The following is a 10,766-nucleotide window of genomic DNA, read 5'->3' on the forward strand; positions in this document are numbered from 1 at the left end:
GCCCCGCGTCCCTCCGGGAACACGGCGGCGGCGCCTCGCGTTCCGCGGCGGGGGCAGCGCCGCCTAGCGGCGGGCGGGGCTCGGGCGGGGCCGCTGCCGGCTCTGCCCCGGCCCGGGCCCCGCGGTTGGGCTGGGGCCGGTTCGGGACGGGCTGCGGGGGGGAGCTGGGCTGGCTACGGCCGGCTATGGAGTGGCAAGGGAGATGTCGGGTGGCCCCCGCATCTTTCTCCTCAGGTCTGCCCCCACGTCAAAGTGCCACGTCTCGCAGGCGTGGCTGTCATTTTGGCCATAGTGCGAGCAGAGCGTAGCCAAGGACAAGCCTGGGGTGAGTGGACTGGGGTCCCTGAGGAGAGGCGGTGGCAGGGCAAGTGTCAGAGGCTCTTCTGCCCTGTCCTAGAGCACCTCCTGGTTCCCCCATCCCTCACCCATCGTGATGTAACCGCTGCCATCAGCCCGGCCCCACACAGCTGCTCAACTTATCCCCCACCAGCGGGATTGCAGAGACAAGCAGAAGGGGGAAAAACTGGAAAACTCGTGGGTTGAGATAAAGACAGTTTAATAAGAAAAGCAAGAGCCGTGCACACAAGCAAAGCAAACCAAGGCATTCATTCACTGTTTCCCCAGGGCAGGCAGGTGTTCTGCCATCTCCTGGCGAGCAGGGCCCTATCACGTGTAATGGTGACTTGGGAAGACAAACTCCACCACTCCAAATACCGCCCCTTCCTCCTTCTCTCCACTTTCTATACTATGATGTTATATGGTCTGGAATATCCCTTTGGTCAGCTGGGGTCACCTGTTCCAGCTGTGTCACCCCCAACTCTCTTGCCAACATGGCCATACCAAAAGCAGAAAAGCCCTTGGCTCTGTAAGCCCTGCTCAGCAATAACAAAAATACCTCTATATTATCAACTGTGTGTTCAGCACAAACCCAAAACACAGTCCCATACCAACTGCTGTGAAGAAAATTATCCCACCCAAACCCACTGCACCACCCCAGAGGGCCTGTCCCTGGGGCTCTCCAGCCTCCTTTTCCTGGCACCGCAGAATCCCACAGGATACAGCTTGCTGGGGAGCAGCCATTCCCCTTCACCACTAGGACAGGGATTTGGGCTGTCTGAAGCATCTCGTAAGTTGCATTCTGCCCATGAATCGCCAGTGGATCAGGATTGTTTTATTAAACACTGGCACAACACTAGCTTTCTCCCACCATTAACAACAGAGAGAATTTCTGAACCACACTACATCTAGGCTGTTTGATAAAACTGGAACCCGCTGATTTTAAAAAGTCCAGGTGAAATAGATGCTATATCAGGTATATCTTAGTGCCCATTGGATATTAAATAACCAGCGATTTTTGAGAATGGTAAGTATTTGATCACATGTACTGAGTACTTCTTGTTCTGCACTACCTTCCCTGTATCCTTTGAAAATATCATTACCAGTGTTCTTTCACTTCTGGGTATATCTCAAAACCCTCATATTATGTATAATTATTCTCTAAACAGAGCTTGAAGGGGCGATACTAGTATAGCTACAAAAGAGTAAATCTCACACAAACACTTGAAAAATCTTGTACCAGAAGACGACCCTAAAAACACAAGTGTTTCCTTTTTATACTGAGTGATGTCTGAAGACAAAAATCCCCTTTCCCTCCTTACTACATTGCCATGCTTTGGGAATACTGGTAATTGAGGGATTCTCTCTTCACAGCACTTTGCATATCAAAGGAACAGAGCAGCTTGGCAATGTGACAAGCATTTTAGGGGAAACCGGTAGACAAAAAACCCCAGTCAGCTACTGCCAGACAAAATCTTGCATTGTCTTCCTGAATGTCTCTAAGGAGATTTCAGATTAATCAGCCAAGGAAATCAGGCTGCTTACTACTATTATTATTATTGCTGATGTTATCTTAGTCCAAAAGCCCCCCCCCTCGGGCTCATGACCAGGCAAACTCCACTCCAGCTGATTTCCAACATAGCTTGAGTTCTAGGCACAAGACAGATGTGCACACACACGAGGGAAGAACAGAGAAACAAGAACTCATCAATTTCATCAGCAATAGCTTTTCACTCCCCAGCAGAAAAGCATTTTGCAAGGCATCATGATCAATTAACATTTTATTTTTATGCTGGGGTTGGAAAGTAAAACCCCAGCCCTGACTGCTGGAACAGAGCAGTTTTATTGACATAAACCCCTTCTCTCTGAATCCTAGACTTTACATGAAAGCTGAATCCCAGGCTTTGGTCCAAGCTCTTGCAGCTAGAGCTGTAATTGCAAACACTACTCAGGAAAACCAAATTCGGGCCAGGACTGGGAACCTCTGATTACAGGAGGTTTGTATGCCCGGCCCAGGCACCAGCCACCCTATTTCCTTACAAAGTCTGAGTAAAACTAAAGACACCTATAACCATGAAACTCCATCTGTGATATTCCTATCCTTCAGCTCTCAGTCTGACATAAATGGGGGCTTTTAGCTCTCTGGCAAAATACACAAACAATAAACCCACTTTGCACCTTGATGCTGCCAGATTTCCTCAGAGGTGTTTCCACCTTTCAAAGGACAACTGGCTTATCATTCCTGGAACACATTCCTTAATCCACATTTCCTTTTTCCTTTGCAAGTCTGAACAGAGCTCCTTTGTAGGCAATCATCAGATCTGACTAAGCAAATCCATCTGGGGGCACTGTGGCTTTGTTAGCCTGGATGAAGATTTGATGATCTTCGCTTGTAAAAGCTTGCAAAAAACTGTCTGTGATTAATTGTCCATTTCTATTTTACAGAATTTCAGTCTCTGGGTATAAATAATAAATATGTGACATCTCAGAGGACTCAGGATCCAGGGTGATCAACTGTAATCTCATTCACACCAAAGTGAGTCCCACCTCAGTGTCAATGAGGTTCTCACTCATTGCTCTGCTCATTCCTTTTTTGGTTAATTCCCCCCAAAAGCCAAGCCTGGATTAAATAAGCACACTCTTGGGAAGTAGCAATGAATGGTCTGCCTTGTGCTTAACTTCATTCAATGCCTTTACAAGGCAGCAAGGAAAATGGCTTCCCTTTTTTTTACAGGAAGGAATGTATTACCCAGAGAGTTACAGCTGAGACCCAGCTGCTTATGGCATCTCTGAGAAAATGTAAATGGCTTCAATATAAAAGTAGCAAGATGACTTGGCCTTTCTCCCTCTTTTACCCACAGGGTAAAACTTTGGATAAATGCCTGGTGGAAAGATGGATACCATAGCCATCTGAGATCTAGCCCAATAGTTTTATTGAAATGGATACATGAAGCAGAACTTTCTACAGAAAAATAGAATTAACTTTGCAATCATTACCTATTCTTTACCTGGGTTGATACATAAAAGTGGGCGCTAACTGTGAATTGAGGAATTATGAACTGAATTTTCTAAAGATGAACAAAGCAGGGCAAACACACTGTGACACCAATCAGCTTTGTATTTCCCCCATTACAAGCTTGGCAGCAAGCTGGAAGACAAAGTAGATGGGAAATTGGCACCCAAAACAAAGCAGAGCTTGGAAGCACATCTGTTAGCATCCTCCCACACTGGGCTTTGTGAGGTGCACAGTTGTCTTCTCCCAAGAGGTCTTTCCAAACACCTGCTTGGAAGCACGTGCCAAAACTGTGGTGCAGACTAACACTAGTATTTATTATGTCTGTTTAGTGATTTCTGATGGCCCCTCCCAAGGGATGCAAGCTTAACTCACAGTCTTTTTTTTTAGTTGCTTCTGTGGAATACACCTGCAGGAAAAAGATCTTAAAGATCCACTCTCTAAAGCAAAAATGGTCTTTAGCTTTGAGGTTCGGCTCTAAGTCCACAGGGCTTGTTCTCTGTCTGTGATTCATAAACACTTGGCACATTACAAAACTGTGCCTTTAAAAAACTGAAAAATAACTTTTAAAAAATCCTTTGGGGGATTTAACAGTTTTCATCTGTTAGTCTATCTGCTCTGTCCATATTCATTTTAGTTCATGCAATGCAAAGAAATGAACTTCTTAGGAAACAAAGAAATTACTGCAGTAGGAAAATTGGAAAGCAAAATAGGAATGATTATACCACACCGTCCAACTTGCCTGAAAACACAAAAGAAAAAACACAGGAAGGAGAGGTAATGAGTACGGAGAGTATATTGACTCGGGGTGTGTCCTGCCAGGCACGTTCCAGCTCAGGGGCTCCTGAATAGTGGCAAATGGGCAGATCACATCTGATAAACTACTTCAAAGCAGAATACTCAGAACTCTTAATCCCATACCACTGCAGAGGAGAAATGGCTCCTCAAATCTTTCTGCATGGAGATGAGAGACAGAGGATCCATGTTTGCAGTTCCTCTTCTACAAAAGAGTGTCACTGTGGCTTTTCCTCCTCACTGTCCCCCACCCCAACTGCTGAATTTACAGCTTCCTCTTTCCCATCCCTTTCCCTTCTCCAGATTATGCAGTAATTACACATTTCTCAGGCAGAAAAAACTCCCCTTCCACTGGCTATCATACACCAGCAGAGGCCTTATCAAGCACCACAGAAAGGGAACCCATGAAATCACAGGCCAACTATGTTTACAGCCCCTTTCCTCCAGGTGTTTTTCACCTTTTCCACAGAATCATAGAGTCACATTTGAGAATCATACTCTTCTATAGCCTGCATATACTGTCCTGAAGAATTGCTGCCCATCCAGTTGTTCTTCCACCTGCTGTTTGCTATTCCCAATTAACTGAACGGCACATTTGTCTAACAAGTTGAATCCTGGTTTCTTTCCTCCTTCCATCCATGTATGAAATTGCAATGATAATTTTTTTTAGCTCTAATCTTCTCAGCCATGGTACTTGCCATCCCCCTCATTTTGGTGACATTTCCAGATTTCATAAGCACCATTTTGTCTTCAGTCAGGTCATGAAAGGACAGTGCTCAGCCCAAGGTGGCTAGTCCTGGGAATAATCACTAGACACAGCTCTAGATATATCACTCTACCTGCTTTTACAGCTATTTTGTCATACACCAAAATACACAACACTTCCCAGCCTGCACAGGAGAATGTCATTTAAAACAGCATCAAAGCCTTACTAAAGAAGAAAAAGAAAATAAAGAAGGTGGGAAGATAATTCAACAACATTTGTCCTTAAACCCCCACCCTGGTTTTCCTTTTACTTATTATCTTCCGAGCTCCTATTAAAGGTTGAATTATTTGCTATACTACTTTCCACTATATGGAACACAAAGAGTCTATAACTCCCTGACATCTTTGCCCTCTCTCATCCTTTTTCAAAGTAGATGCTATATTTGTAATCTCACACATGATTTTCAAGGGAAATCATTAAAGCTTGCTTTGGCCAGTTTTATATTTGTTTTGGATGGAATTCACCTGGCTCAGCTGGTTTAAAAACATCTCCACTGTTTAAGCACGCTCTGACATTTCCTGTTTTATCTCTAATCACGTCTTGCTGCTGATGTTAATTGTGCTGTTGCCTGATTGCAGATGACCTTTGTAAATGGATAGTCTTCCACAGCTGTCAATTATTTAATTAGCTCAAAAGGCAGAAGCATATGCTGTGGGTCCAAAGGTTTCATCCCAGCTGAATCTCATGTAACTGTCAGGAGGAGCCTATATAATGTAATTTCATTCTCTTTATTTATTTAATATGTTCTCCTGTAAGAAGGAAAGAGAACCTTAAAGTTACAGAAGTTCAGCTCCAAAATAACAGGAATTTCTGATATTAAAGTTTCGTTTGCAACCTTAACTGAATATTTCTCTATGCTATGACACAGGTTCAACTACAGGACCAGGTACTTTTTGTCCTGCAATATCATAGTCTATTTCAATACATATTGGGATAAAGTTAGGGCTGTGCACTAAAGGAGTCATGAGACTCTTGCCTCATTTGTTACAAAAATTAGGAGAAAGAGAGTGAAAGAGCAAATTCTTATGATTAGGATAACTAAATGGTGTTTTAAGAATTAAACTGTGGTTTTGTTCAACAGGTTGCTTGTAATCTGATTTACATATCACTTGAACCAAGTCTCTCACCAGTAAGCACTGGTTGTGTGAATCACATTTTCTTAGTGCTCAGTTTGAGATAAGTCAGATCTTCAGATGTGTGTAAGTGTTGAGCACTCACAGATGTTTTTGAATGGAGCTTCACTTTCAAAACAGAAAATGCCTCATTATGCTAAATGTTAAAAAAGAAATCAGCTGTAAGGCATCTCAGAGGGGCACTGAGCTTTCTCAGGCTTTTGTATCTTTTAAAATATTGTGCCTTTGTTGCCACAGATTAGTTTATCAGCATTTATGTCACATGCTATTGGAAAAAAACCCCCAAAGGTATTTTTGAGAAGAACTTACGTGTTACAGTGGCATATATTTTTGAGAGATTGCTTTGCACAACCTGTGCAAATGGGGTTTGACCATACTTTCAAATATAGGGACAAGCTAAATGCTGTATTTGCTTCCCATTAAATATTCTCCCATGCCCCGCTATATAAGCCTGGCAAGCCAGAGAAAGAGTAGCATGAACTCCTGTGGATGAAGATTGCTCCAGATTGCATACCTACAAGGAACAGGGAGGGAAGGAAGGATTAATTTTATATTCATATATTAAAAATTAGCATGACGTAACTTCTTAGCATTTCCATTGCAATTTCATGGCGTGTAGACCTCTCTGGATGCATTTCTAAAGCAGAAAAGAAAAAAAAATACCGCAGTGGCCTTTTATTCCCGTTTTTCAGTTCAGCCACTGGAGGGCAACGTGATCCCAGTCACCAGGCAGAGGCAGCTCTGCAGCCCGCAGGAGTAGGGAGCGTCACCCAGCAAGCCCTGCCGAACTGCAGAGGAATTTCTGCACATGGCTCTGGCAGAAAACAGGCAATAACAGCACCAAAAAACATGTGCTCTTACATTTTACTTTTTGGGGAGGTAGATTTAAATTTTTTTCCCCTTACATCTAAAATCTGTGGTTTTGTCTGGGATTGCTTCGCGAGCTCTAAATCCGTGGATTAGCCAAAGGATTTCTGCAGGCAGTGATGCAAGGGCCGCTCAGCCTGGTATCACGAGAGGCGAAATATTTCCCACTGCTAAGTAACTGAAAAGCCCCAGACATATTTCTGCACTGAAAACAACTCTGGCAGAGTTTTCTGGATTAGTTGTTAAATCTGTTACAACAAATTTTTTGTTTATTACATTTTATAGGACTATCTGCCGTGTAGATTTTCTTTCAAACAAATAGAAATAGTTGGGCTCAACTGAACTCCAGCGCACCTGGGTTCCTGGAGAACACCAGAGAGATCATGTCAGGTATATTTGCTTTGGGGAAAGCAACAGCCCAGCAAAAGAGTATCAAATAGCGTTTGGAAAAAAGTTAAAGCCAGTGTTTTAAGAAGAGGTGGTAAGTACCAAGTGATTGCTGCTGTTTCAGGTGGCGTTACTGCAGAAGAGAATCTCATCCATCTTGTTCTCCACGTGCCCTTTGTTTCGCAGCAGTTATCACACCGCTGCCTGTGCAGCGTCTTTGCTGGCAGCCATTAGCAATCCAGCTGTGTTTGCAGGGGCTCTGGAAAGCGCTTTCATGCAGTGGATTGTTCAGGACAAGCTAGCTGGGATAATTCACTGCGTGAAGGATTTGCTTTGCAGATGCACAAGGATAAGCCTTTAGTATCCTCCCCTTTAGTTTCATCCTGCCCCCACCAGCATTGTGCACGTTTGCATGCACACACGCACACGCGCTGGCTAACAATCTAATTTAATCCTCACAGCACAGGATTCTGTTCCTTATCCACTCAGCGGTGGGAAGGGATGAGGAGTCTTCAGCTGCCAAACAAGGCTCTTTCTGAGCTGAGAGGATCCCATTTTAAATTTTTATCTGTTTGTCTGCACCTGGAAGCACATTGAAACCAGACTGAAAGGATGAAATTTCAGGTTTTTTGAAAAATATTGGCTTTAATTGCACTTTCAAAATGGATCATTGCAGCATGGAGATGGGACATCATGTTTTAAACCTTTTCATTCTTGTGAGTTTCCAATTTGTAGAGCTTTGGGGGAAAAAGCACAAATGTGTAGGAGGGAGCTTATATTTGCAGGAAAGAAGGGATTAGGTTTGGTTTCTATTTGTGTAAATTGATGCTAACCCATTACACTAGCAGATATGCAACAGTGTCAGATGTAGAGGCAGGGGAAGAATAATTTCAAGTTTTCCCTGTCAGTTATTTTATGCAGAAACTCCTTGGAAGGGAGTCATCAAGATGACAATGATTTCTGCAGTTTTTCTGTACTAGACATTCAAGACAGACATTAAAATTTTTATAACTTTCTATTGAAATAAATGGCAAATTTAGCCATCAAAAGAGACTTGGTTTTAGGGTGGAATTGGAGCCTCAGAGCAATCCTGCTGTAATCATGGGGCTGGCTGAAGTCACCACCATGACGTGAAACTTTTTCCTTGGAGCCTGTTTCGTTATTAGAGTCCATCACTCCAGCGGTGTTTAATTGCATTAGAGAGGAGCCAGTGCTATAATCACTGTGAGTCACTGAAGGCAGCTCTAGCAACACGTATTTGGGGAAAACTGAGATGTCATTTAGCAATGACACTATGTGTGCCCTGGGATCATACTGCTCATTATATTAAATATTTCACTTTTTTATTTACTACACGCAGATACTAGGAATTATTTCTGCTTCTTTCTTAAGTCACAGAGGAGCTCATTTGAATAAATTAATGAAGGTCAAAATTGCTTGTGTTTATTAATTCTGCATGCCACTTTTACATGGTTAAAGTGTTAAGGAAAATCTCCATTATGATGGAAGGATATTCTAGTAATTGCCTGTAATTATACAGGCATCTCACTACAGATACATTTAAGTACATCATTAGAAACTAACACTTCCATACTTCAGGACAAGTAATGTCTTTTAGAAAGAAAGACTGAATAAAAGGCATGCTTTCCTTAGGCTGACTACTCCAGGAGCTGTTGGATTCATGCCCAGCACTGACACTGTAAAAGCCATTCAGTTTATATATGATATTTGGGGTGTTTGGATCACAGCTGCAAGTTATTCAGATAATCAGGCTAGATTAATTAAGCTATATTTGTGTTATATCCTAATGAACTGTTTTTCTGGTATTTTGTAGTAGAAATTATTGATTCTCTTACTTTATCACTGTTGGATCAGAAAGGATTTGGTGTATATATGAAGACAGTCAAAGGCACCTTCAAATATATTGGTCTTAATGCACATTACTGATGGGGGAACTTGTAATAAACCAAGCTCTGGGGGAACATGTTCCCTGGGAGGTGGGGGATTTATCCTATTTGCAGGCAGAACATACTATCAAAATCAGTAGTTACACTTTTTTTACCTTGTGAAGCTAAGTTTCCACCTGGAAGAAATGGCTGAGAAAAGGAGCCCTAAGACAAGGAGATCATGTGTAGGATGTGTATCTTAGGGGCTCCAGGTCAAGTTCATCCATGACATGCCTAATTTCAATGGATACAAACCAAAATGTATTTCAGCTGCTGTACTCTGGGAGTAAGGTTTTATGTTTTAGCACACTCAAGTGAGGGCATTTTTTTAACACAGAGAAAAAAATGCATTGTTGTCCTGACTCAGGCATTCTCTGTATTTTAATGCATTCTGACAGACTCCAGCTACCGTGTAATGACATGAAATTAAGAGAACTGAAAGTTAATGGAACTGGGTGGCCAATGGGGATACATGAGAGACCCTCAAGCCTTGTTTCTCTGGACTACTTGTTTGCATGCAATCACACTTCACCTGTTATGTGAAAGGATGCTTAGGGGGCTTTTTGAACTCTGGTAATTTACCTGGACCGAACACAGAACCACTACCCCTCTCTCATTATTACATGGCTGCCTGCTGGAAGAGAAATCATGCTTTAGTAGTTAAGACAAGCAAACACAATGTCCCTTCTAATTCACCAAATTAATTGAAAAGTTGTGTTTCCAAGTGGATTAGCCTCCTGAATTTGATTGAAACTGGCTACGCCTGTGTCCAGCTACCATCCGGCCCGAAGTGGTTCCCAGGAAAAAGTATAAAACCATACTTAGGCCCTACAAACACTGCTACCACAAACACAAAGAACTCTCCTGAGACAAATACAGGACCTCCCCAAAACCAGACCAGCTCGGCATGGAGACGAAAACGTCGCCAGATGCCCACCAACCAGGAAAAAGATCGTCCCACCACACGGCAGCAGACGAAACAGAAAGCTGAACAAGAAGCTACAGCAAAAAGTCAGGCCGTAGACCAGACACAGCCTGAAAAAACTGATCCTTAGTTTATATGTTATCACCCCTTGTTACCCCAAAATACCCCCTTCCCTCAACCTTTGTCAAACCTCCCTAAACCCCAAAACCTCCCCTCCCCCCCACAGAGCTAGGTGGCTTTCTTTTATAGGGATACAGGGGATCAGCGGGGGACCAATGGGTTACAGAGGGTCTGGGACAGACCAATGGGTTACAGAGGGTCTGGGACGGAGCAATGGGTTACAGAGGGTCTGGGACGGACCAATGGGTTACAGAAAGATCTGCATAGTGTCTCTCAAAGGATTGTGGGTCCACTTTTCCTCGCCATGACCCAAGAAGCGGCTGCCCCTTTCAGGGAGTCCTGCTGGGCGATTGCAAAATCTCTTGTCTCAGCAGAGATCCCTCCAGGGCGAGGGCTGGGCATATCCCACAGAAACTCTCTCTTTTTGTGAGTTTCCTTTTCTGTTCAGGGAATAAATGTGCATCTAATCTAGGAATGA

This window comes from Aphelocoma coerulescens, chromosome 7 (genome assembly GCF_041296385.1).
Source record: "Aphelocoma coerulescens isolate FSJ_1873_10779 chromosome 7, UR_Acoe_1.0, whole genome shotgun sequence".
Lineage (NCBI taxonomy): Eukaryota > Metazoa > Chordata > Aves > Passeriformes > Corvidae > Aphelocoma > Aphelocoma coerulescens.